Source organism: Diplotaxodon limnothrissa, linkage group LG3 (genome assembly GCF_057381915.1).
Source record: "Diplotaxodon limnothrissa isolate DT_005_m linkage group LG3, D_limnothrissa_male_GT1.1, whole genome shotgun sequence".
NCBI classification, from domain to species: Eukaryota; Metazoa; Chordata; class Actinopteri; order Cichliformes; family Cichlidae; genus Diplotaxodon; species Diplotaxodon limnothrissa.
The window spans coordinates 8566363-8591976 of record NC_140598.1 but is presented as its reverse complement, the minus strand read 5'-3'; positions in this window follow the sequence as shown (position 1 = coordinate 8591976).

The window sequence follows — 25614 nt, the reverse complement described above, 5'->3', positions numbered from 1 at the left end:
AACAACAAGGTGATTCAAAGTGCTTTACAGAGACATTAGAAACAAAAACAAATAAAAAGCATGATTTAAAATTGATTAAAACAAGCAAACAAACTAACTAACTAATTAACAAACAAACAAACAAAACAGTATATAAAATCAAAACAGATCAGAACAGTAGATAAAATCAGTAGTTAAATGTAAGTTTTGAAATTTAAGCTTAAAAGTGTGGATTTGGTGCTTTATTCAAATGCAGCTGAGAACAGGTGAGTCTTCAACCTGGATTTAAATAAACTGAGTGTTTCAGCTGATCTGAGGCTTTCTGGGAGTTTGTTCCAGATATAAGGAGCATAAAAGCTGAATGCAGCTTCTCCGTGTCTGGTTCTGACTCTGGGAACTGATAAAAGACCGGATCCAGATGACCTGAGGGATCTGGAAGGTTCATACTGGGTCAGGAGGTCACTGATGTATTTTGGTCGTAAACCATTCAGAGCTTTATAGACCAGCATCAGAACTTTAAAGTCTATCCTCTGACGGACAGGCAGCCAGTGTAAAGACCTCAGAGCTGGACTGATGTGGTCCACTTTTTTGGTCTTAGTGAGGACTCGAGCAGCAGAGTTCTGAATGAGCTGTAGTTGTCTGACTGATTTTTTAGGTAGACCTGTAAAGATGCTGTTACAGTAGTCAAGCCTACTAAAGATGAATGCATGGACTAGTTTTTCCAGGTCCTGTTGAGACATCAGATCTTTTATCCTTGAAATATTCTTGAGGTGATAGTAAGCTGATTTTGTTATTGTCTTAATGTGTTTTTCTAAGTTTAGGTCTGCATCCATCACTACACCCACATTTCTCGCCTGGTTTGTGGTTTTTAGATGTATAGATTGAAGTTCTCTGGTGACCTGTAATCGTTTTTCTTTGGCGCCAAAGACTATTACCTCAGTTTTGTTTTTGTTTAGCTGGAGAAAATTGTACGGGGCCTTGGTCTCCTGGTGACATTGTGATATATATTTGTGTGTCATCTGCATAGCTATGACAGTTTATTTTGTTGTTCTTTATAATCTGTGCCAGTGGGAGCATGTAAATGTTAAACAGAAAGGGTCCCAAGATGGAACCTTGGGGAACTCCACATGTGATACTTGTCTGCTCAGATGTGAAGTTACCTATTGATACAAAGTATTTCCTGTTTTCTAAGTATGTCTTGAACCAGTTTAGTACAGTTCCTGAAAGACCTGTCCAGTTCTCCAGTCATTTGAGTAATATGTTGTGGTCAACTGTATCAAATGCTGCACTGAGATCCAGTAAAACTAAAACTGACATTTTTCCACTGTCTGTATTCAGACATATGTTATTAAACAGCAGAAACGGGATTTGGAGGAAGATGTTAATAGATTACCGTATTTTCACAACCATAAGGCGCACTTAAAAGTCTTAGATTTTCTTCAAAAAGTGCGGCGCGCCCTATAGCGCGGTGCGCCCTATGTGTTGTAAGGAGGACGTAGTAGAGAACACCATGAGAACGTTAAAGGGTGAAGTGTGGGCGTTGATCGTATATACCGGGACAATCGCACATACCTGTATAAAAGAACAGGTGTGTGCATTATGCAGGACATCGTTGTTTTAACAACCCTGAAAATGGCAAAGAGACACGCTTACGAAGCACAGTTTAAACTGAAGGCCATCAGCTACGCGGAGGAACATGGAAATCGAGCAGCGGCGAGAGAATTTAAGGTTAATGAATCGATGGTTCGCAAGTAGAGGAAGCTGGAAAACAAGCTCCGACAGGTCAAGAATACGCAGCTGAGTTTCCACGGACATAAGGCGATTATCGAGCAAAGAACGAGCGGGAGAAGCGTTTCGACGGTCACCATTCGGCTAAAAGCAGTTTCACTTTCACTTTTTATGAAACGGTGCCATTTTTCCATCCGGACCAGGAGTACGGTAGCGCAGCAACTTCCAGCGGATTATAAGGAAAAGCTGGCCATCTTCCGCTCCTACTGCAGCAAACACATCGGCGACAAACACATCCAGCGATGGATGACCGATGGAGACCACAGTTTCACCAAGAGTGGAAGGCAGCGCCGGGCGAGTTACGCCACAATTTGCCATTGGATTGTAGATGCTTGGGCTAACATGGCTGCTGGCACTGTTGTTCGAGCTTTCGCAAAAGCCGGCATCATTTCCGAGGAGCCGCACGGCACAGAAAGTGACTCTGACAGTGAAGACAGTGAACCTGGCATGTTTGATGGAGATTTAGCGCAGCTGTTCAATTCAGACACAGAGGATGAGGACTTCGATGGGTTTGATTGATGATAAAAATGTGAGTACCAAACTTTGTTTTGCTCCTGCTTTATTTTTAAATATGCACACTTGTATGCTTGTGTGTTGTTGATGATGACGATTACCGGCAATAGAAATGTGAGTAAGGTACCGAATTCAGGTTTGCTCCCGCTTTATTTTTAAATACGCATACGGTACTTGTATGCGCCCTATGGTCCAGTGCGCCTTATGTGTGTGTTAAATACAGTAAGGGCACACATAACTGAGACTGCGCCTTTTAGCACAGTGCGTCTTATGGTCGTGAAAATACGGTAGAAAGAATTGTACACTGTGAATCAATGCAAGTCTTTCTATATAGACAGATCTGTAATAATCCCTCAGGTAGGTTCCTCTGGGACAGTCACAGATAGAGACACTAATTCTGACATCCTTTGAAAGCCTGACTTTGAATTTTCATCACTCGTCATGCACACAGATGTTAATTCTACATATTCCTGGTACTGAACTCTAAATCAATATGAAGAAAATGCTCCTGCTAATCTGCATCTATGTTGATATCAAATCCTTTTGCAGCACATGGATAAATCTCTATAAATCTTTCAGTCTGATCAGAATGGGCACAGTGTTGTTATTGCAGCTCCCTGATGTTTGAAAAGCTAAATGTCCATTTTAAAGTGCTCGTGTGTAGGATTGTGTTTCCTTCCTTTGTGCAGTTCTTACAGTAAACATGTTTGAATGTTTCCTGTTCCCCTGATGCTTCTTCCTGTTGGATAAAATTGGTTTGAATAACATGTTCTTATAGGTTTTAATGAACTTCAAACTGGGATCCACTTACAAAACTGTCTCATTTTATTGGAACGATCCACATTTGCATCCATTCACGGTACATTTGACATCTGAACACGTTTGTACACATGATGAAAGGACAGATGGTGTTTGTGTGTCCTTCTTAAACTTAGTGTGGATGTTTCATCATGTAGAACTACTTAGAACAAAGTCTTTGGGAACATTTGGAGAACACGTTTAGGAAAGTAACATCCTGGTAGAACATTTTCTTAAAGCAGAGCAGAGCTGCAACATGACTGTGAGGATTCAGAAGAATAAAGTCAGAATACTTTATTATTATGAAGACTAAAGTGCACCTTAATGCTGCCAATGAACACACATGTTCTTTGTGAAAGCATGTGTGAGCACAGCTGACGTGCACCACACTGACCCCACTCGCCCCATTTCTTCATCCACTTCTTGCTCTTGTGCTTGAAATGAGACGCAGCAAAAGTCAGAGGCTCTAAAATCCACAAAAAGGGGGCTCGTTAGATCAGGATACTGGATGTGATCCATAGAAAACATGGATAATACACCACTTTATTTGAAGCATCTGTAGCACTGCCTCAGTTCTGGATGTTTCCACAGACTCCTCTGTGCACCTAAAGGAAAGGTCAAAGGTCAGCAGCACATGTAGTTGGGACAATTCTTCAGTTGCACAAACTCTACAATTTTTTTCCTCCAATGACGACTTTTCACTTGCAGAAATGGTCCTGTGTGATTTCCAGGCTGTGATATAAAAACTAGTTCCTAATGGCAGCGACTCACTCAGTAAACATGTGTTTCCTTCACCAACCTCACACACAGATCCAATAAGATCAGGAAGTGGGCAGTATAGTGTGTTATTTTGTGCTGCACTGCCCAAACTAAAGATCTGCTGAAGTGTTGGAAATGATCCAGATGTTTATTTTGGACGATACAGCAGAAGATCAGACATGAAAGTGGAGATAACACAGAAGACCTGCAGCAAAGGGTCAGAGGTCAGACTGGGCCCCTGGATTCAACAATGAGCCAATGATCATCAAGCAGTGACTAAAGCAGAGCCCTGACGTTCTGACATTCATCACACAGTCAGAACAAATGTCTGCTGATGACTTCATCTCATGAAACGACTGATAGATGTCAGTTCATTGATCAGCTGAGCTGCTGATCTTCATCGTCACAGAAACATTCAGCTTGTTTCAATCAGTAAATAACTCCCACTACTCCCAGTTTGAACTGTTCCCACTCAAAATGCTGTGAGAACAATGATCATTGTAGGACTTCACAAACATCACGTGTTGTTTTCCACATGTAAGATCAGCAAACACACAGAAACTTCCTGTTGCCACACACGGCCTCTAAAATCTCTTCCACGCTTTCTGTCTGAAGTCCACTCTCTGTGTCGGATCCACAGGAAACAACAAGATCTTATTAACATGGTTTTCAATGTGTCTCCTTCCAAAAAGTCCAACCAATGAACAAATGTGTGTATTTGTGGAGGCCGAACAAAAGCATGACACATTTCTCTGTTTCTATAAACTGGAGTCAAACACAAACATGAAGAGTTTCACTGACAGACTCCAAAATGCCCCCACAGTGGATCAAAGGGAAATCCTACAGTGTGGCCAGAGACTCTTAATGGCTCTAACATCAACACATCCACAATGTTGGATCCAGTTGTGCCTCACAGAGTTACTAAGACACACCCTCTGCCAGCATCACAACAGCTCCACCTGCTTCACCTGCCTCCTCAGCATCTGTACACCTGAAGAGAAAAGAAAGGCTCCAACAGCTCAAATCTACAAAGGATTCATGAAGTTTCATCCAACAATAACATGTTTGCCTTCCACAGTGTGCTGTTAGACACCACTGTACCTCTGCCATTTCAAAAAGAGCAGCTTGGGAACATTTTAGCTCCAAACACTTTGTGTTTAAGTTCTTTGTTTTCTTTGTGAAGCCGACAACATCTGGAGCTTTGTGACTCATAGAAACATCATTTTGTTCTTTAGATGACAGCAGATTGGGACTGAATAATCAATCACTATCAAACCAATAAAGACAAACATGCTGATTTTACAGGAACTTTGTTGGAGAAGCTGCAAAGACATGAAACTGGTGGAGATCCCAAACCAGTTGATAGTGCTGGTTATTCCAAATAAAGCTGTTTGAGATGAAATGACTTTCTGTCCTGATATATAATAAAGATGTTGTTGTTTTTGAGCCCCTGTATTAAAAGTAGCTTAAAGTCAGCTTGAGTTTGATGTCTTTATGTCAAAGCTGCTCATGATGTTGAGCTGCTGATGGAATAAAAACAATATAAAAGCATGTAGTCCATACTTAAATGTAGCCTGTTGTTAGCTGAGGTCCACACACAGTGTTTGACAGTGTAAAGTGTGTGAAAGGGCTGCTGGTGGAGCTCACTAGGATGAGCAGGTGACCACGAGGTGGAGAGCAGCTGGCCTGGCTTTGACCCGGGCCACGCCCCCTTTCTCTCTGCTTTGCTGTCACTTATCTTCACTGCTCTGTCCAATAAAGCTGAAAAAGGCCCCGAATCAAAGAAATCTGCTGCAGCCTCTGAAATGTCTTCTGTTTCCTTCCCGACGGCTTTTTCACCGTCAGCCCATCAGACAGTCCAGCAGCATTTATGATGATGTCATGATGTTGAAGAGGCTGCTACGGTGGCCTCCCATGACCCCCAGCCTCATCACAGCTGAGATGCAGACATTTGAAAACATTCAGCAGACAACTGAATAACAGTCCAACACAACAGTCTGTGTGCAGACACACACTGACCTTTCATATAGTTAAAGGAGTCAATCAAACACAGCTGGTTGAGTCATTTCTCTGTGAGTCTAAAGTGAATCTAGTATTTGAAAGTCCACTTCCTGTATTTGTTGTTGAAGACTTCTTCAGCTTCTTCTCAAGGACATCAGCTGCTTGTTTGGCAGCAGAGGCAGTTAAGAAGCTTCCTGAAAAACACTGAACAGTGAGTTCACTGTGGCATATGACAGATTCAGCTTTCTGTGTGCAAATGTGTCTGTGTCGACCTTTCAAATGCTGTTGAATCCAAAACATCAGCGGCTCCTCGGCTGCTCACTTCATGCACTTCTGTCTGTGTGACAGTCCAATGACATCACAGCTGTTTCCAGCCCCAGTGTCTCAGGACTGGACACCTTTAAACATGTCGAGGATCAAACAGCGTCCAGCTAAACACACATGAAACTATCAGAGCTGACAATCATTCCAATAACATCTAATGGTTCATGTATGTAGACACAGGACTACAAGGAAATGGCTCTCAGCATCTGGCTGTGGGAACACATGAGTCCCTGTTTGTGTTCAGATTGTGTGCATGTTTTAGACGTGTGTCACATGTAGAAACACAACAATCCCACAATGACACACAGATGTGTTTGACACAGCTGTGCAGCTGTAAGTTGTTTCTAATGATTCATTGAAGCTCTTCTAACATTCTGGAGACGATCAGTACATGAATCTGTTCAACACGACAACAGTTTGACTTCAGTGTGAACGTTTGCCATTAAATAACCTTCTTCATCCAGCTGACAGCATCTTCATCCTATGATGTTAACAGTTCCTGCTGTTGATGACAAACCTCTGACAGGATCTGCTTGAGGAGCTTTTTCATGTGCAGCTCTCTGAGCTCAGGGCTGAGCTGCTGTTTCATCTTTAAGAGCTGCTGCCTCCTCGCCGGACTTGTTCTCCTCTTCTTCTCCTAATGACACCATTTCTGCTTCATATAAAATTCAATAAAGATGCTGACATGTATCTGTAGCAACAACATCATTGAATCTAGAACAACTGGAGCCAAACCAGTGGCTCTGCTGGGATCACTGGTGAGCCAACACTTCCTTGTTGATGCAGATTTCAGGGCTTCCTTTTGCTCCTCCGTTATAACTGTTCTCTCTTCTCAACACATGATGACACAAAGGAATCAGCAGTGACAAAGATGATGCTGAAGAGAAGCACACACTTCACACATATAACAGACCAGTGCAGTTACACACACCTCTGCTCGACATCAGGCCTCAAACAAAGACACAAAACACTAACTTGACTCTAAACAGAAGAAACGAGCAGCTGTTTCTGTTCTGTGCTTATTTATATTTGACACACATGCTTCTCTTTGTGCAAACACACATCGCACTATAAGGGTAACCTCGCACACAATGATTGGACAGCACAGTGATGATGCTGGGAGATCCTATACGCAGCAACACAGAAACACTGAGAACTTTAAACATTGATTATATTGAGATCAGCAGCCGACCCAGTCTAGATAAAGGCGAGCAGCTGGGACCGCTGCTGCACCACAAACAGGTTTCAGTGTTTCCATGTGTGTGTGTGATGTCTTTACTTACACTGGTCAATAGACTTTAGTCAACACATCATTGAAAGGTGTTACACATGAAATAAAAACAGTGTTTGTTCCTCTGAAGCAGCTGCATTATAACCAATCTGCTCCTTTGTGGCCGTTTAAAACAGCCTTAAATAACTGTTGTTATATTTGTTGCAGCTTCTGCTCCTCTTGGACAGACGACTCTGGAAAAGACGTTTTTGAATTTCAGCTTTTAACTGGATAAATATCGGATATATAAACGTCTGCAACAAACTGATTCCAGCTTCTACCTCATGATAGGAATGTTTTTGTGGCTCAAGATGACCTGATATCTTTCATGATGGAGACATTTGACACATGTTTCACATATTATAGACCAACAAGTTCTTCATAGCAGTTTAAATACAGGAGTCACTTTTGGGCCCAGCAGATCAAATCAAAATCAAATCAAATCATATATATAATATATATATATATATATATGTCTCAACGCTGTTTCTCAATAATATTAAAAACCTAAAAACTATTGTTGTGGAAGATAGAAGTCACTGTGACAGCCCTCTGACTGTGGAGGACGTTTGTAATCCTATTTCTGCACATATGGCCAACAAATCTCCCGGCACAGATCAAATCAAATCAAATCAAATCACTTTTATTGTCACATCACATGTGCAGGCACACTGGCACAGCACATGCGAGTGAAATTCTTGTGTGCGAGCCCCACAAGCAACAGAGATGTGCAAACACAACAACACAAACGAGCAAAATACAAGAATGGCCAACCTGAAACTAATAAATATATGTACAATATATAATAGTGTATGCATTTCTGGATGTGTATACTAAATATTTTCCTACGTGTGTGTGTGTGTGTGTGTGTGTGTGTGTGTGTGTGTGTGTGTGTGTGTGTGTGTGAGTACACATTTTTACAAATTAAATAGTAAAAAATAATAAAATAAAATATATAAAAATATACAGAGTTGAGACATGTGCAAAACAGCGGCATTACTGTACAGTGTGTAGTGCATAATGTTGAAGTTCCAGTAGTGACTGTGAGGTGTCTATGACGTGTTCAGCAGTCTGATGGCCAGATGGAAGAAGCTGTCTCTCAGTCTGCTGGTACGGGACAGAATGCTGCAGAACCTCCTTCCTGATGGAAGCAGTCTGAACAGTTTATGGCTGGGGTGACTGGAGTCCTTGATGATCCTCCCCGCTTTCCTCAGGCAGCGCTTCCTGTAGATGTCCTGGAGGGAGGGAAGCTCACCTCCAATTATCCGTTCAGAGCACCGCACTACTCGCTGGAGAGCTTTGCAGTTGTAGGCGGTGCTGTTGCCATACCAGGTGGTGATGCATCCAGTGAGGATGCTCTCAATGGCACAGTGATAGAAGGTCCTGAGGATGCGGGGCCTCATGCCGAATCTTTTCAGTCTCCTGAGAAAGAAGAGGCGCTGCTGCGCCTTCTTCACTGTTTTGTTTATGTGTACTGACCACGTAAGATCCTCAGCCAGATGTACACCAAGGAACCGGAAGCTGCTCACTCTCTCCACAGCAGCGCCGTTGATGGTGATGGGGGTGTGTACTTCTCTGCACCTCCGGAAGTCCACTATCAACTCCTTTGTCTTTGCGACGTTGAGGGTGAGATGGTTGTCTTGACACCAGTGGGTCAGGGCGCTGACCTCCTCCCTGTAAGCCGTCTCATCACCTTTGGTGATAAGACCCACCACTGTAGTGTCGTCCGCAAACTTCACAATGATGTTGGAGTTGTTAGTGGCCGTGCAGTCATAGGTGTAGAGTGAGTATAGGAGAGGGCTCAGTACACACCCCTGTGGAGCACCAGTGTTCAGTGTGATGGGGGATGAGGTGATGCTGCCCAGTCTGACCACTTGGCGTCTGTCAGACAGGAAGCTAAGATAAAACAGAGCCAATATTTCCTTCTTTATTTAAGTGACGTGTGTCACAGATGTGACCTAGTAAAGTGTAGCTGAACATTAGTAACGTTATTAACACTCTCAGCTGGTCCTTGTTCCAGACCTGAAGATCCTCTTCTTTCATTCAGCAGCAGCTTCAGGTCTCTGATGGTCCAGGGCTTGTTGTTGGGAAACAGCCCTGCTGGGATGATGGTGTCCTCACAGAAACAGTCAGTGATGCTGTTGATCTCCATCACAGAGCATGTCCCAGTCTGCAGTCTCAGTCCTGCAGGGCCTCGCTGGCTTCCTGACTCCACCCAGTCAACAACAGGAAGTGTTTGAAGTGCAGGAACAAACTGAGGCTGTGGTCAAACAGGAGTTTTTATCAATCAATCAATCAATCAATCAATCAATCAATCAATCAATCAATCAATCAATCAATCAATCTTTATTTATAAAGCACTTTTCATACAGAGAAAATGTAGCACAAAGTGCTTTACATAGTTAAAAGTAGCCCACCCCACCCTCCAACTCACTCCCCACACTCCCAATACACATATACCCCCCCACACACACACATACACACACGCGCACACTTAAAGAGTAAAAATTGGGCTGGGCTCGCATGAGCCAAGTGAGGAAACACTATAACAGGGAGCCGTCTGCACCGGGAGCCGGTCACAGACCGCAGCCTTCAGGCTGGGCACACAGCAGGAGGGAGGCCAAGGAGCCCCCCAGCCAGGCTGAGAGGACCCCCAGAGACCCAGCAGCCACGGTCAATCACAGCCCCGGTGCAGAGAGCGCCCTCCGAGGAAACACTGGAGATATGACGCAATACGATATATATAGGGTAAAATGATAAAATAAATAAGAACAGGATACAATATAAATATAAATATAAATAGAATAAGAAGATTAAAAAATTAATAAGAATAAAATTAAACAAATATTAGGTAAATCCTAAATTAATAATAGAATAACAGGATAGAATAAATAAGTATAAAATAAATAAACGCTAAGTAAAAGCTAAATTAAAAAGGTGGGTCTTGAGCCTGTTCTTAAAAACATGTACATTCTCTGCGGCCCTGAGCTCCTCCGGCAGGCTGTTCCACAGACGAGGACCATACCACTGAAAAGCTGCCTCTCCGTGAGTATGTGTCCTGACTTTAGGGACAATCAAAAGGCCAGTACGTGAGGACCTCAGGGTCCGCGAGGGTTCGTATGGTAAAAGCAGATCTGAGAGATAAGAAGGCCCAAGACCATTAAGACATTTAAAAACCAATAAAAGAACTTTAAAATCGATCCTGAAACACACGGGGAGCCAGTGCAGCGATTCTAAAACCGGTGTAATGTGGGCCCGCCCTCTGGTCTTCGTCAGCACACGAGCTGCCGAGTTTTGCAAGAGTTGTAAAGTTGAAATATTCTTCTTAGGAAGACCAGAGAGCAGGGCATTACAGTAATCAATGCGACTGGTAATAAAAGCATGCATCAGCATCTCCGTGTTGGCCCGAGAGAGAATAGGGCGGACTCTGGCTATATTTTTTAGATGATAAAATCCAATTTTGGTTACATGTTTAACATGTGGGATAAAACCAAGCTCAGAGTCAAAAATAACACCCAGGTTTTTCACTTGTAGCAAAGGACATAGTGAAAATGCCTCTAATTTGGACAAGAGTTTCTCTCTCTGAGCCTCAGGACTGACAATTAAAACTTCAGTTTTGTCCTGGTTAAGCTGTAAAAAGTTTTCTGCCATCCAAGATCTTATATCCAAGATACAGTTAAAAAGGGCATCCATTGGTCTGGTGTCATCAGGAGACACGGAGATGTACAGCTGCGTGTCATCAGCGTAACTGTGGAAGTTCACTCCATGCCTCCTGATGACACCGCCGAGAGGGAGCATATACAAATTAAAAAGTACAGGGCCTAGAACCGACCCTTGAGGCACACCACATGTCATTTTATGGATCTTAGAGGAGCATGTATCCATACTCACCATAAAAGATCTGTCAGAGAGATAGGAAGTGAACCAGTTGTGTACAGCACCAGAGAGGCCCACCATGTGTTTCAGTCTGTTTAAAAGAATAGCGTGGTCTACTGTATCAAAGGCTGCGCTTAGATCCAGCAGCACCAGCACTGAGAGCTTTTGGGCGTCCCAGTTACATCTAAGATCATTTAAAACCTTTAGGAGAGCAGTCTGTGCTGTGGTTCACCCTAAATCCAGACTGGAATATCTCCAGGATCTGTCTATCATTGAGAAAATCAGTAATCTGAGTAAAAACAAGTTTTTCTAAGACTTTACTTAAAAATGGTAAGTTGGATACAGGTCTGTAGTTATTAAAATCATTACAATCCAAATTGCTCTTCTTCAGAAGGGGCCTCACCACCGCCGTTTTAAAGGCAGCAGGGAAGACACCCAACTGAAGAGAGCAATTCATCATGTATAAAAGCTCAGCCTCAAAAAATCCATAAAGTGTTTTAAAGAGTGAAGAAGGGATTGGATCTAAAAGACATGTGGTGGGTCTCACTGTGGAGAAAACTTTCTGAAGGTTCTCAGCATTAACCAGGACAAAGCTGTCCAGTGTCTCCTCAGGTACAATCGAGCCCTCAGATGTGTTTAAAATCATATCGCGATTAGATAAAATATCAGATCTGATGGCGCTGACGTTTCCCCTGAAGTGGTCTGCAAACTGCTCACAGAGCGAGTCTGTGGGGGTTCTTTTGGAGCTTTTAAAATCAGGGTTAAATAAATGATCTATGGTGGAAAAGAGGACCTTGGGATTATTTTTGTTATTACTGATTATTTTGGCGAAGTATGAATTTCTTGACTTCCTTAATGTATTATTGTACATTTTAAGTTGCTCGCAAAATATTTGATGGTTGATAGTATTATTATTTTTCCTCCATCTCCTTTCTGCTGTTCTGCAATTTCTTTTGAGTTTTTTGACTTCTTCGTTTCTCCAGGGTGATGCATGTTTTACGTTAATCTTTTTGGTGGTGAGTGGAGCAACGGAGTCAAGGCTTTTCTTCAGTTTGCTGTTGAAATGATTAAAAATCAAATCGCAGGGTGCAGGTAAAATCACAGGGGGGCATTCGTCTAAAACCCTGGTAAGATTTGCAGCCACTTCAGAGGTTAGATAGCGCCTCCTCACAGTTCGCACCGAGGTCTCCCGCTGAATAAAACCGGTGATGTTAAAAAACACACAGTAGTGGTCAGAGACAGCCAAGTCAACAACAGAGGACACGCTGGTGGACAGCCCATGGGTGATGACCAGGTCCAGAGTGTGTCCTCTGTTGTGAGTCGGCTGCGTGACGTGCTGGGTAAAATCCAAACAGTGAAGAATGTTTAAGAATTCTTTTGTTGCAGGGTCAGAAGGATTATCTATGTGCAGGTTAAAATCACCGGTTAAAATTATCATGTATTATTTTGAATGTATGTTTGTTAAAAATTCAGAGAATTCCTTGATAAAAGCAGCGCTGTCTTTAGGTGGTCTATAAATTGTGACAGATAAAACTGGAGGGCTGCTGAAAACAATAGCATGGAATTCAAAAGTGGTAAAATGATCAAATAAAATTTGTTTGGTGGTGATTGTGTTGTTGGTTAAAGATGCAGTCCCACCACCTCTCTCACCACTTCTAATACAAAAAGAGAAATTAAAATTTGGTGGGGAGGCCTCGGTGAGAACAACTGGTGCATCCGAACCCAGCCATGTTTCAGTTAAAAATAAACAGTCAAGTTTATTATCTAAAATTAAATCATTAATAATAAAAGACTTGTTCGACAGAGAGCGTACATTTAAAAGTGCCATACTGATTGAGACTGGTGGATTTTTGACAATAGAGTTGGATGGATGTTGATATTTTTGAAGAGGCCGGAGGTTATTAATGTTTTTGGAGTTACTGGATTTATGATAATTCTGTTGCTCTCTGTTTGTGATTATGACGGGTATTGTGTTGACTGTGGGAGAGAGAGGTCCTAGTCCAGAGTTTTGTGTATTACTGTTAAAAGTGGAACAAATATAGGAGCTGGGACCAAGGGGACATCAGTCAGTAGCAGACGGATCAGCAGGTAATGTCAGTTTGGGGTAGTGACAGGGCGATGTGCGGCAGTGCTGTACGCCAAATGCCAAATTGGCGGACAGCAAACGGCATCCCCAGGCGTTGAGGTGGAGCCCGTCTGCCCCAAAAAGATGCCTCCTCTCCCAGAAGGCATCAAAGTTGTTAATAAAACCCAAGCCGTGGGAGACACAGGCGGAGGAAAGCCAGGTGTTAAGGCTGAGCAGCCGGCTGAAACGGCCTATCCCTCTGCCACAGGTGGGGGTGGGCCCAGAGATAAAAGCACTCACCTGCAACTGACCAAGGAGGCTGAAGAGTTGGAGGAAGTCCAACTTCAGCAGCTCAGATTGCTGTTTGGGGATGTCATTGGTGCCGATGTGGATGATGAGCTGGTTAACCTGTGGGTGGGATGCCAGAATGTTGGGAATTCTGTCCACTATGTCAACAACAGTGGCTCCCGGGAACGACAGCGTGAGCGCCACCCTCATCCGCACGTTCCTGACGATGGAATCCCCGAGGACCAGCGTGGAGAGAGGAGGTGCCACCAAGGGCTGTTGGCCATCTGAGACGCCCGCGCCGCGACACCGGGGGTGTTCAGATGGAGATGCGCCAGCCGGACTGCGTGAGTGACTCCCAGGTTTAGCTCTGACTCTACGCTCTGCTGAATCCTTTGAACCTGCTGATCAGTAAAGCTCTACGTGCTGCAGCAGATTGACCTCATCTGTGTTCACAGGTGTGGACCTCAGCGCTGAGGTGCAGGAGAGTTTCATTCAGTTCTCCCTGCAAACAGCATCCAGCCTGGAAATACTGTCATCTTTCCCACAAATGGTGCTCTTATCTCAGAGAAGAAATCTGATGTAAATAACTGCAATCAACAGTGATGTTCTGCACAGATCACTTTTCCATTTTGCTCTCTAGATGAGTCCCAGCTGCCTGACCTTGTGTCCAGGTGATCGTCTCACTGAGGAGCTTTTGTTCTGAAAATCTCACGTCCATCACCTGTTTCCTTTTTACTATCTCTGCTCTTTCTTTATTCACAATGCTCATAATATCACACAATTATATTCATCACCTGCATGTTTTTATCCACCTGCTGTTAGAACCAAACAAATAAAAAGGATGAAAAGCCTGAAATCCTTTGATTTATTACATTTGAAACAAATATGAGAGCATCCCTAACAGCACAGCTGAGACCTTTGTTTTAATCAAGCCTTTGTATCGACACACTTGTAAAGATTCATATACAAAACATAATAGAATAAATCAATATAAAATACACATAATCACAAAAATGCAGCCATGTTGTGAGTTTGCATCTAAAACATGCATGTTTCCCTTTGTACAGGCAGATTTACAGCAGACGAAGCAACACGCTGATCGACTTTGACCGCTGCAAAAACAAAATACCCACCAAGTCTGAAGTCGATCAGAGGAACTGTTGACAGACTGACAGACATACAGATGCTTGATTCATTAGTGCGATTAAATGTTCTTCTTTAGCAGCATCACTTCATGTGTTTGTGTTCCAGGAATAAAGGTCTGTTTAAACTGGACGTCTCCTCAGCATCACTCGTGCTGTCATGGTTTCAAAGCTGTGCAGAAAGAATCTGAGGGATGATACAGAGGTGACCAAAGTTACAAACATCCAGCTGTGCTGGAAATGTTTGCAGAGCTCCAAACTCTTTGGCTTTCTGCAGAGCAAGTATGGAAGAAGCACCTGAGCTAACTTCAGTTTAGATGATATGAGGAAAAATGCTGCTTCCCAAAGTTTCCTACAAGTATCCAGTTTATATTTAGAGAAGCGAAGGCTCTTTATCCTGACAACTACTCCCTGGTGGATCCCTGTCCTGTGACAGCAGCAAAGACTGTGTATCAGTATCATCAAAGCCACTTCAATAACCAGTGTTTAAAGCTCTCTAGCAGATGGACTTCAGTGGCAGCAGCCTCTGTCTGCTGTGTACAGAAGGTTCTCTGATGAAGCACACAGCAGATGCTGCACTACAACAGCAGCAGCAGCTCAGCTTCAGTTTGCTTCGACGCCATTTTTGACCTGTGAAACAGCAGAAAATGAAACATTTCAACACCCGTTTGTTAGCGTGAGCTATTCTGCTGTTTTTCATCATTTCACAGGTGAAATAAAATCACATTTACTTCCTGTAGGAGTGATCGTGTCCAGCCTGACTGAGACCATGTGCTCCATCCTGCACAGGTAATAAACCTCTGACATGAAGGGCTGTCAAGTAGTTTTAGACAAATGGGGGTAAAAGAGACGTTAAAAGCTTAAAGAGAAACTACATTTTCTAAGAACTGTCTGACGTTCACCTCTCACTCTCAGAAAGTATACAGACTTTCTTTGATTCACTAGTGAGATAAAATGCATTTCTTGGACAACATGACTTTGATATATTTGTTTTCCAGAAGCAAAGGTCTGTTTATACTGGCGAGCGATGCAGGCAGGAGGACTCTTTACACTGTGACTGACTAATCAATCTCTTCATCATGACTTCTGCTGTCATGGTTTTAAACCTGCGCAGTGGAGAAAAGAAGCTGAAAGAAGCTTCCTGCAAGTATCTGACGTGTCTTTAAAGAACTAAATCCTCCTCATCCTCACAGATACTCCCTCCTTAACCAGTTTCTTAAACTAGCTAACAGGTGGAGCGACACCACTGCGTACCAAAGGTTATAAAGTTAACCACACAGCAGACACTCTCGGTACGTCAGCTGTGTGGAATCGAGTTGTTCCTGCATTAATACACATACTGAAGGAACTGCCCTGAGAAAGGTGAACTGAAGCTTTGATGCTAAAGTTAAGAACCTTTTGTTCACACTGGCAAGTGTTCAATGTTACCATTTATGCCAGTTTATTAATAAAGTACTTTTAAAAACAGCAGCAGGGCTGACAAAAGTGCAATAAAACCAAAAATCTATGAAACAGCAAATAATGAAATATTTTCATTTCAAGACCTTTTTATTAACTCTTCTCCGGCCTTTATAGCACATTTACTTGTCTTACACTCTTTCAGTTGATATGAGTGACCAATATCTAATTCATTAGCTCACTAGTGCTTCACTGTTATATTCAGTCTGCTGACTGAGATCAGGTGACATTAAAAAAATCGCTAGTGAATGAAATGTGAAAACAAAAATCATTGTGATCAAAGCTCTCTTGTTTGCTCTGAGGCACTAAAGCCTGCACAGGTAATAAGCTTCTTGGCTTTAAGTGAGGATTTCCATTCGTTTGCAAGCAAATGAAGAAACAAAAGTTTGTACGGACTTTAGAGCCCTGTTGTCCTCATGTGTGGACGTCACATTTTGGGATGTTTAGACCAAAATACAAAGTTTTGCTCCACAAGGACCTGATTTGCACTTACGAGGTCATTATCCTGCCTCTGTTCTATCGACATTTAAAGCGAATATCCTCATATGTGGATCTCATTTCTCTCAGAAACAAAGTTCTGGTAATTCTTTGTTTGTACATGAATCAGGTCCCAAACAGCCCAAATAGCAAAGAGACTTTAAAAATGCATGAAAGAGTTCAGGTCTTAGGAGGTTAAAGCTCTAAAAGAGAAACTCCAGTGAAACAAGTTGAGGTGACCACGTGTGTCGTGTGTGTTGTTGTCACATGTTATTCTGCACGCCAGCAGGTGCCGACAGGTTAATCTGGCCCTGCTTTGTTTGTCCTTTTGGATCAAAAAGCCTGTTTTTCTTGTGTTTTTAACTACATTTGATCATCACGTTGCTGATATCGTCTGATCTGCATCCCAACTGCTAAGTTTGTGTTATTTAGGTTGTTTCTTTGAATGTTTCTCTTGCTAACTGTCTGAGGTTCACCTCTCACAGAGTGAACATAATTCTGCCCTTGTAGGATTAAACTTTGTGGTTGCAAAACCGTCCATTTGTTTACCACAACTGACATGTTTCTGAATCCATCCCAGAGCCGAGGGTTTGTGTAAGTGGGTTTTTAGTGTGGGTTTTTGTGCTGGCAGGGAGGCAAAAGGTGATTTCAGTGTCTACTATATAAAGAGGCAGCAGCTTCCAGATCTTCATCTGTGTTCTCCTCCATCATCATTTCACTCATCACATGGCTTCACATCTCAGCCTTCTGGGAGTGGTGCTGTGCTCCTCATGGTTTCTGCTTCTGAAATCCCACCTCAGGCAGACTTTGATTTACAGGCAGCAACAGTCATCCATAATGGTTCTTATTTTACCGCCCATCTAGTTTCATAACCACATGTCCAACTTAGGGTTGCAGGAAGGGGAGCTTCAGTACATGTTCACGTACTGTGTTGTGTGATATACTACAAGTGTTTGTCCCATAAGTATTTGGACAATGAACTCTGCTGTAGCTGTGTCTCTGTCCAAAGTAAAACAATCAGGATGTGTTGAAGTGCAGAATCAGAGTTTTAATTGGAGGGATTTAACAAAAGAACTGCTTTAACTGCTTACTGGCTGCGTTCAGCTGTTACTCACAGGGCACCACAGTGGGTGACTGTTCATGTGTGATTGGACACATTTTTAGGCCTGATGCCATTTCTGACACAACCCCAAAGAGATGTTTTGTCTCCTCCTGAGATTCAGCCGCTGAGCTTCCACTTGGTAGGCAAATGTGTAAAGAACTATATTCAGGGGCGTTTTTAGCCCGTTTTGGGGGGTGCTTCCCAAAATGGATCAAAGCACCCCCAAAGATTTCTTACTTTTTTGACAATATTTGGTGTTTGTGTGATACACTACAAAAAATATAGAAAGTATACAGTACTTGGTTGAGATCTTTTAACAACAGAAGTATAGATACCCCCCTCCCAGAATGGTTTGTTCCAGCTCGCCTCTCCCCTGCTCTGGCTCTGGTGCCCTTTGTGCCAGAGAGATGGTGGCTGAGACGCAGCAGAGCGGAGGTGGAAGTGCCTGGCTTAAAACAGGACATGTTAGCTGCATTTAACCTTCAGTTACTCTTTATATAGTTGGTAGGAGTCAGACCATGTTTCTGTTTACCTGAAAAACATTACACCAGGTAACCTGCTGGGTTAAACGTGTTTTCCGACGATGTTTGCTGCCCTACAATCCGTCCTGCTCTGTAGTAAAATCAGAGACATTTGACCGTCCTGTTGCTCCCATTGAAATGTATACAGCCTGTTTAAAATCTAAAACTTAAAACTGTCCGTAGCTGCTGTTGTTACCACTGTCCTGTTAGAAAAGGAAGGAATGAGAGAAGCTGCTCATTTTGTCACATGTGCCGATATTAAACCCAAGGTACTTACCAGGTAACTGACTGGATTCCCATTAACCTTATAACTCCTGTTGTGTGTGTGTGTGTGTGTGTCAGTCAGGTTCATAATGGATATAAGGACGTTTTTTCAAAAAAAGCAGCAACATTCAGGTAAAAATGAAAGAACAAATGATCCGTCAATAAAGGATAATGTTGGATCAGTGTTTCAGTATTTATGTCTTTTATTTGATGTTCATGTGTTTGGTTTTTTGCCTTTTGGTTGAAAGTACACTGAGGGAGGACTTTTTTATTAGTGGTTTCAATAGTATTTTTTCATATTAATGTAATTTTTTCATCTAATACAATCTATTTGTGTAGCCACTAAGACTGGTGGACCTAAATCTTCACCTCCAAGTCCGTTCACATACAAGAGGAAGGGGAGTGAGCGGGTCAGCGCTCAGGGCACAGAAACTAAACTGGCTTAAAACACCATTTATTTCCATAAAAAAAAACACAGCCAGAGTCACAAATACAAGATAAAATTCCCCGTATACAATAAAAATATTGTTGCAACCCGCTAAAAACCCTGCCGGCAGAAATAACTATACACTATTAAAACAAGGCTAAAACATGTTTTCCATAAGCTAAAATTACCCTCCCACAGTCCCATAATCCCACAGTCCAGCCACACATGGGCGAGTGGTCCTTATATGAAAGAGACAGGAGAGGAACTTCTCTTCCAGTATGGTAAGACTCGTCAGCAGCAGACCAGGGAGGAGGCTCCTATCGCAGACCTGTCTCCTGCTGACAGCGCGTCGCCGCACAGTCCCGCCCCACTCCACACCTGAACACGGACTCCCTCGTCTCACCGTCAGATGCAGGCAGAGGGGCATCCCTGCCCTGTTGTGCATTGCAGCCATCGCCACCCACTGTTGCTGTTCCTGCGTTGGGACTGGATCGCCGAACGACTCGCGGCACCCCACAGCAGTTCCTTCCACACACGTGCGGGCTTGCACGCGTTCCTTTTTCTCCTGCTCACCTTTCGTGCGTCGCTCCTCTTTTTGTCTCTGCGCTCACTATCCCCTTTAACAGGTCAACCTGGCGGCTGATAGGCCACCTTGGGGAACGCCCCCACCTCACAGGTGCCTACAATTGTCTGTTTAGTCCACAGTGGATTAAAGGAACATGGTACAACATTAACACACATAATATAAATATAAGGATAAAACCATGCCATATAAATATCAATAAACAAACATGCAATATAAATATCACAATAAAATCATGCAAATAAAATCAACACTATGTACCAATACACAGATTGATAAAACATAAAAACACAAATTTCCACTGTGTGACATCTGCGTGTGATTATCAGTTCAAAGAGGGGGAGAGGAAAGAGGGAAAGAACAAGGTCAGGAAGAATCAGGTAAGGAAGCAGACAGGGAGCAGTGACAGTTACAGCAGAAACTGTTAAACTGCTTGAGAGAGTTGATCACCAAACACTGATAGATTTGCCAACCTGAAGGTGACGTTAAAATAAAAGAAACAATCTGCAGAGCCATGTTAGTCGTGTCTGCAGTGAAGAGCTTTTTACACATTGTACCATAGGCACAGTTGCCTCCATTTTTATAATTTTTTTAATTAATATTTTGTACATTTGTACATTTCAAGGACTCTATTTTTGGAGTGCATGTTTATGTATCTGTATTATATTATACGAACACTTTAAAAGTCTGTCCAAAAATCACTCAGTTTACTTTTTACTCACTATGAGCATCATTCTCCCCAGTAATTAAGGTCAGGATATGTATTTTTTTATTCCAATCCATTCTTCTTTTGCAGCGTTTAAATAACCTTGATCAGATTTGATGGTTTTGTTACAAACTTTTCAAAAACTGTTTGATTAGAGGGTTTTTTTTTAATTGAATATTGATTTATTGATTAGCATTCAAATATCTCAGTGAAAACAATAAAGATCTACCACAAAGCAAGAAACCGAGACAAGGCTAATCAAAAGGTACTGGCTGAAGCATGTTTATTAAATTGTGTTAAAATGTACAAAACAGTGATGTCATGTTTTGAGACTTGATGAATTTAAGAATCTTATGATTTAATAAAGACATTTGCAGACTTGCACAGAGAGGGTAAAATTAGGATGACTGATAACGGAGACGAAGACAACAGACGACGAGGACAGGAAGGAACAGGGGTTTAAATGCACCAAGGAGACAGTCAGAGAGAACTTGGGACAACTGGAGGCATGTAGGGATGCAGGGACTGACAGAGACGGGGAAGACGTCTCATCGTGACGAGTAAAGTTTATCTTGCCTGGCTGGGCAGCTCTCTGGGTGCTCAGCACCCCCAAAGCTCTGATCCTAGAATCGCCCCTGGTTGAGACGCATTTTCTCTAAACACCGGGTCTCTGTGGCTTTTAAACACCTCAACACGCTGCACCAAAAACTGGTCCACCCCAAGGATCGGGTCCCCGACACAAACAGAGTAACATAGTGTACGCTGTTAAGTGCAGGAGGATTGGCAGGATTTATACATCGGGGAAACCAAACAACCTCTGGCTGAGAGGATGGCACAACACAGAAGAGCCACCTCGTCAGGCCAGGACTCTGCAGTCTGTTTACACCTACAGGCCAGTGGACACTCTTGCAATGATGAGGATGTAACATCCTGGACAGGGAGGAACGCTGGTTTGAGGGCGGAGTCAAGGAGGCCATTTACGTGAAAAGGGAAAGACCATCTCTGAATGGAGGAGGGGCCTAAGGTCCATCTGTCACATCTTACATGCTGTGACTGCAGCCATTCCCCAGCTCTCTGTGAATGGGACTCATGGACATGGATCAGTGGTTGTTGATCAATGGTCATGAGAATTTGCATGATTAAGATGAAGGAACTGACCTCAGCCCCAGTGGGCTGGTTTCAGTCATTATGCAAATGTCCTGTTTGTAAGACTGAAACCTGCAGCTGAGACTGAAGACGTCACCTGATGATGACGACACGTTTCTCCCACAAAACGCTGCATCCAGATGAACAGAACCAACTTTTGGAGACTCGTCTCTTGTACTGACCCACAGTTTTGTGTCTCTTGCAGCTGTTTCATCGGGCATGTTTGTTGTGACCCAGAGTCCAGATGTTTCTGTCATGGAGGGAGAGACCGTAAGCATCACCTGCTGCTGGACAAGAACGTTTGAAAGATTCAGAGTGTCCTGGCTGAAAAATCAAACAATAATTAAGAGAGAGACCAACGCAAATCAATCTCCAAGTCTCTGAAAAAGGAGGCAAAGACTCATCTTTGAACATTTCAAACATCAGAGGATTCAGGAACACACATTTGTAAAGTGACTGTGGAGATTCCATCTTTAACTGTGTCTAAAGGAAATGGGACCATCATTACAGTCAGAGAGAAGACGGTGAATAACAACAACAACAACCACACAGACTCCAGTGAGTGAACACGTTCAGTTTGGTGACCAACACGCCTCCAAAATATGTCAACGTCACCTTATACAGATTAAACGCTGTCACATGAAAGTCTAGTCTGTCACGTGTCTGTGCTGTTACCGTACACGTGGCAGCCTTTGGTCGTCTGAAGGGACGATTAATAAACATTGAATCCTCCAAACCAGAGCGATGAAACTACCTGAACGTCTGTCAGCTGAAAACCTTCAAACTTACAGACGTTTGTGACGACTGGCTTAGAAAAAACTTTACAAACTTGTTCAGCGTTTTTTGTTTTGTTTTAAATTTATGTGATGATTCCAAAAACACTGCTGATTAAAAATGAATGATTGACTTTTGACTGATTGTCTCATTTAATGAATTAATTAATACTTATCATAGTAAACTCCTCTGGGTTACCATAGTAACACGACCAGTAAAGATGCTTTGGCATGCAGACTGGAGCAGCAGGGATCAAACCACCGACCTTACTATTGTCAGGTGACCTGCTCCACCTCCTGAGCCCCACTTCTCATGACAAATGACTTCCTTTTCTTTTATTCTCACTGACACTTGAGGATCATGTTTGATTAGAGCTGCTGCTTATTCTGCAGCCACAGGATGTGCCGAGGCTCAGGGAGGGGCAGCCATGTGACCAGTTCGGCTGAGAGAAAGAAGACATCAAAGACGTGCTGTGGAGGAGCCAGATATGAATAATAACTCATGATTAAACACGTAGAGGTGTATTAACACAAAGTGAGTGAAGAAGAAACACCCAGTGCATCATGGGAGTCCCCCAGCAGCCTACACCTATTGGGTGGATGTTACATGTACAAGATTCAAACTTGTGATTTGAACTAAATAATTTCATGTTTCTGTGGTGAACATAATTAAATCATGTAGCATCTGCATGAAATTCAGCAACTTAATTCTTGTTCTTGTTGAGATGACAGGATACAATCTAGTCAGAGTGGTTCGTTACCTGGACTCACGAAGTTCACAAGATCACATTAGATGTCAAACTGCAGGAAAATCACTGGAGTTTTCAGCAGCAGACAACTATGCCCACAACAACAGATTTTTTTGAGTGTAACTAAGGGAGGATTCAGGGTCACCTGGTCCAGCCCTAACTATATGCTTTAGCAAAAAGGAAAGTTTGAAGCCTAATCTTGAAAGTAGAGATAGTGTCTGTCTCCTGAATCCAAACTGGAAGCTGGTTCCACAGAAGAGGGGCCTGAAAACTGAAGGCTCTGCCTCCCATTCTACTTTAAATACTCTAGGAACAACAAGTAGGCCTGCAGAGTGAGAGCGAAGTGCTCTAATAGGGTGATATGGTACTATAACAGGGGTCCCCAACTCCTGGACTCCGGTCCAAATCCAGACCCCAAGAGGATTTTGTCCGGATCACAAAGCAGTTTCTCATTTACCGTGTAGTTGGATAGTTTCTTCCTGCCGGCTGCCGTGGCTGACTTTTGAACTGGCGCGACACGCAGCTATGCAGGTTAGCATCATGCTGGTCCACTCTCACAGCCAGCTGTTGGCGGTAATGCACCACCAACTGCCAATAAAACGACAAAGAAGAACAAGCTATGTGGGTATGTGAGTTGATAGGTTACTATGTTGGGAGCTTGCTGAGTGGATGAGTAAAAGAAGATGGCTTTGTCAAAAATACTTATAAAGTTATAAAGAGTGGAAATCTGAAGAGCTGTTATGAAATCAAACATAAGAACTTCAACCAAAGCTGTGCGCCTGGGTCTGACGGTAGAACAAGAAGAATAAATGAGGTATGAGCGGCTACACGGCTGATAACAGTCTGTGACAGCACAACAGCATACGAGTGTTCACTGTGAGCACGGTGGACTTTAGGAGGACACAAAAAGACTTTCACTGACTGGAAAATGATAAAGAGTGAAAGGAAGCTGCAGCAGAAACACTTTTTAGTTTGGAAGAGAAACAATGTAACACTTTTAGATGGAAACAATGTAAAGTGCAACAATTTACCTTCAATAAAAAAGAAATCCTTACTAAAACTCTAAACATTTGAACCGTTTGATACTGAAACATAAAATGAAATAAACTCCATAAACAATCAAAATGAATTCAAACTGATCAGCAACATTAACTCAGGAGCACAATATATGAAACACTTTAACCTACAAAACAAAAACGAATCAAACAGTTTGTGCTGATTTCTTTCTTTGATCAAAATAACAAAGTCAGCATTAATGGCTCCGACGAGCACGTTTTGCAGTGCACAGCTTTTCAAAGCAGCTTTGAAGCAGGATCCTGCAGCTCTCAGCTCCTGCTCAGTGTTTAGCTGGGACCTGGACTTGGTCTGCAGCAGCAGCAGAGAAGCCTCACAAAGATGAGACTAAAGGAAGAAGAACGCCCAGAGCCTGCTGCCCTCAGAGTGGATACTGCTTCTCTACACTCAGCCAGAATCCACTCAGTGTCTGTGATGTGAACTGCAGTCTCAGTGTGGAGTCAGACGTCAATGAACTGGTTCTGCTCTGCAAAGCTGAAACCAGTTGGAGCTGGTCATGCTGGGAACTGTTTTCATGGAAGTCCTTTTAAAAGTATCCCATCAGTGATGAAATATGCTGCTTGATATATGGAGTCACTGAGGCGGCATCATCATCAGTAGTGTCAACAAATTCATGCAGGTTCTCCAATGAATCTGTCTCCCCTTCATCGAGTCTCCTGCCCCACACTGCAAGCTTTCCAGTGACAGAGCTGATCTTGTGACCTGAGGGAGGTTTTTATCTTTCCCTTGAAGCTGTAGATTTACTTCATTTCCAAATATGTCACTCAGGTAGGCCAGTTTTGCCAGGAAGCTCTCATCACTAACTCTGCGACTTCATACTTGTGCTCCTGCTCCAAAAACATCTGATCTGCTCTCTGAGCACAAAAACTCAGGACAAGACTTTTCCTGGTGACAGCCGCCTGGCTTCACTGTGAAACAGCACAGCTTGATGTTCGGCTCCATCTCCTCACAGACAGCAGAGACACTCTTGTTTTTACTGGTCTGGTCTTTATAAAACCGACTAAACCAATAATTTCAGTCATAACCTCACTGAATTCAGAGGAAAGCTGCTCTCAGTGTGAAACACTCCAGCAGAGGGCGCTGTTAAGTCCTTATTGTAACACAGTTACTGTGTGCAGTTAGACTTCATACATAATCTGCACTTATTTCCATCAGACATGCTGTCAGTAAATGATTGGTTTCTATTGATTCTACTTCCTGTTGACTCGTTTGATGACAGTGAAACAATCACAGCTGATTGTGTGACGATGTAAACTGTCACTGTTACATTCAGTGTGTGTGACATAATGTTAGTGCAGGCTGATAACAGCCTGGTTCTGTTAGAAACACATGAACGTGTCCATAGATCAGTGTGTGTTTAACATGAGAGCTTCAGCCCTGCTGATGTGTTAAATAAAGACATGCAGGAAAACTGATGAGACTCTGAAATAACTCTTTATATTTATAATGTAACTCTGCATCAAAAGAACAACAAAGGATCCCAGACAGGTTTCTGTGAACAAAGACCATTCTGATGTTTCTGTGTTTCTAA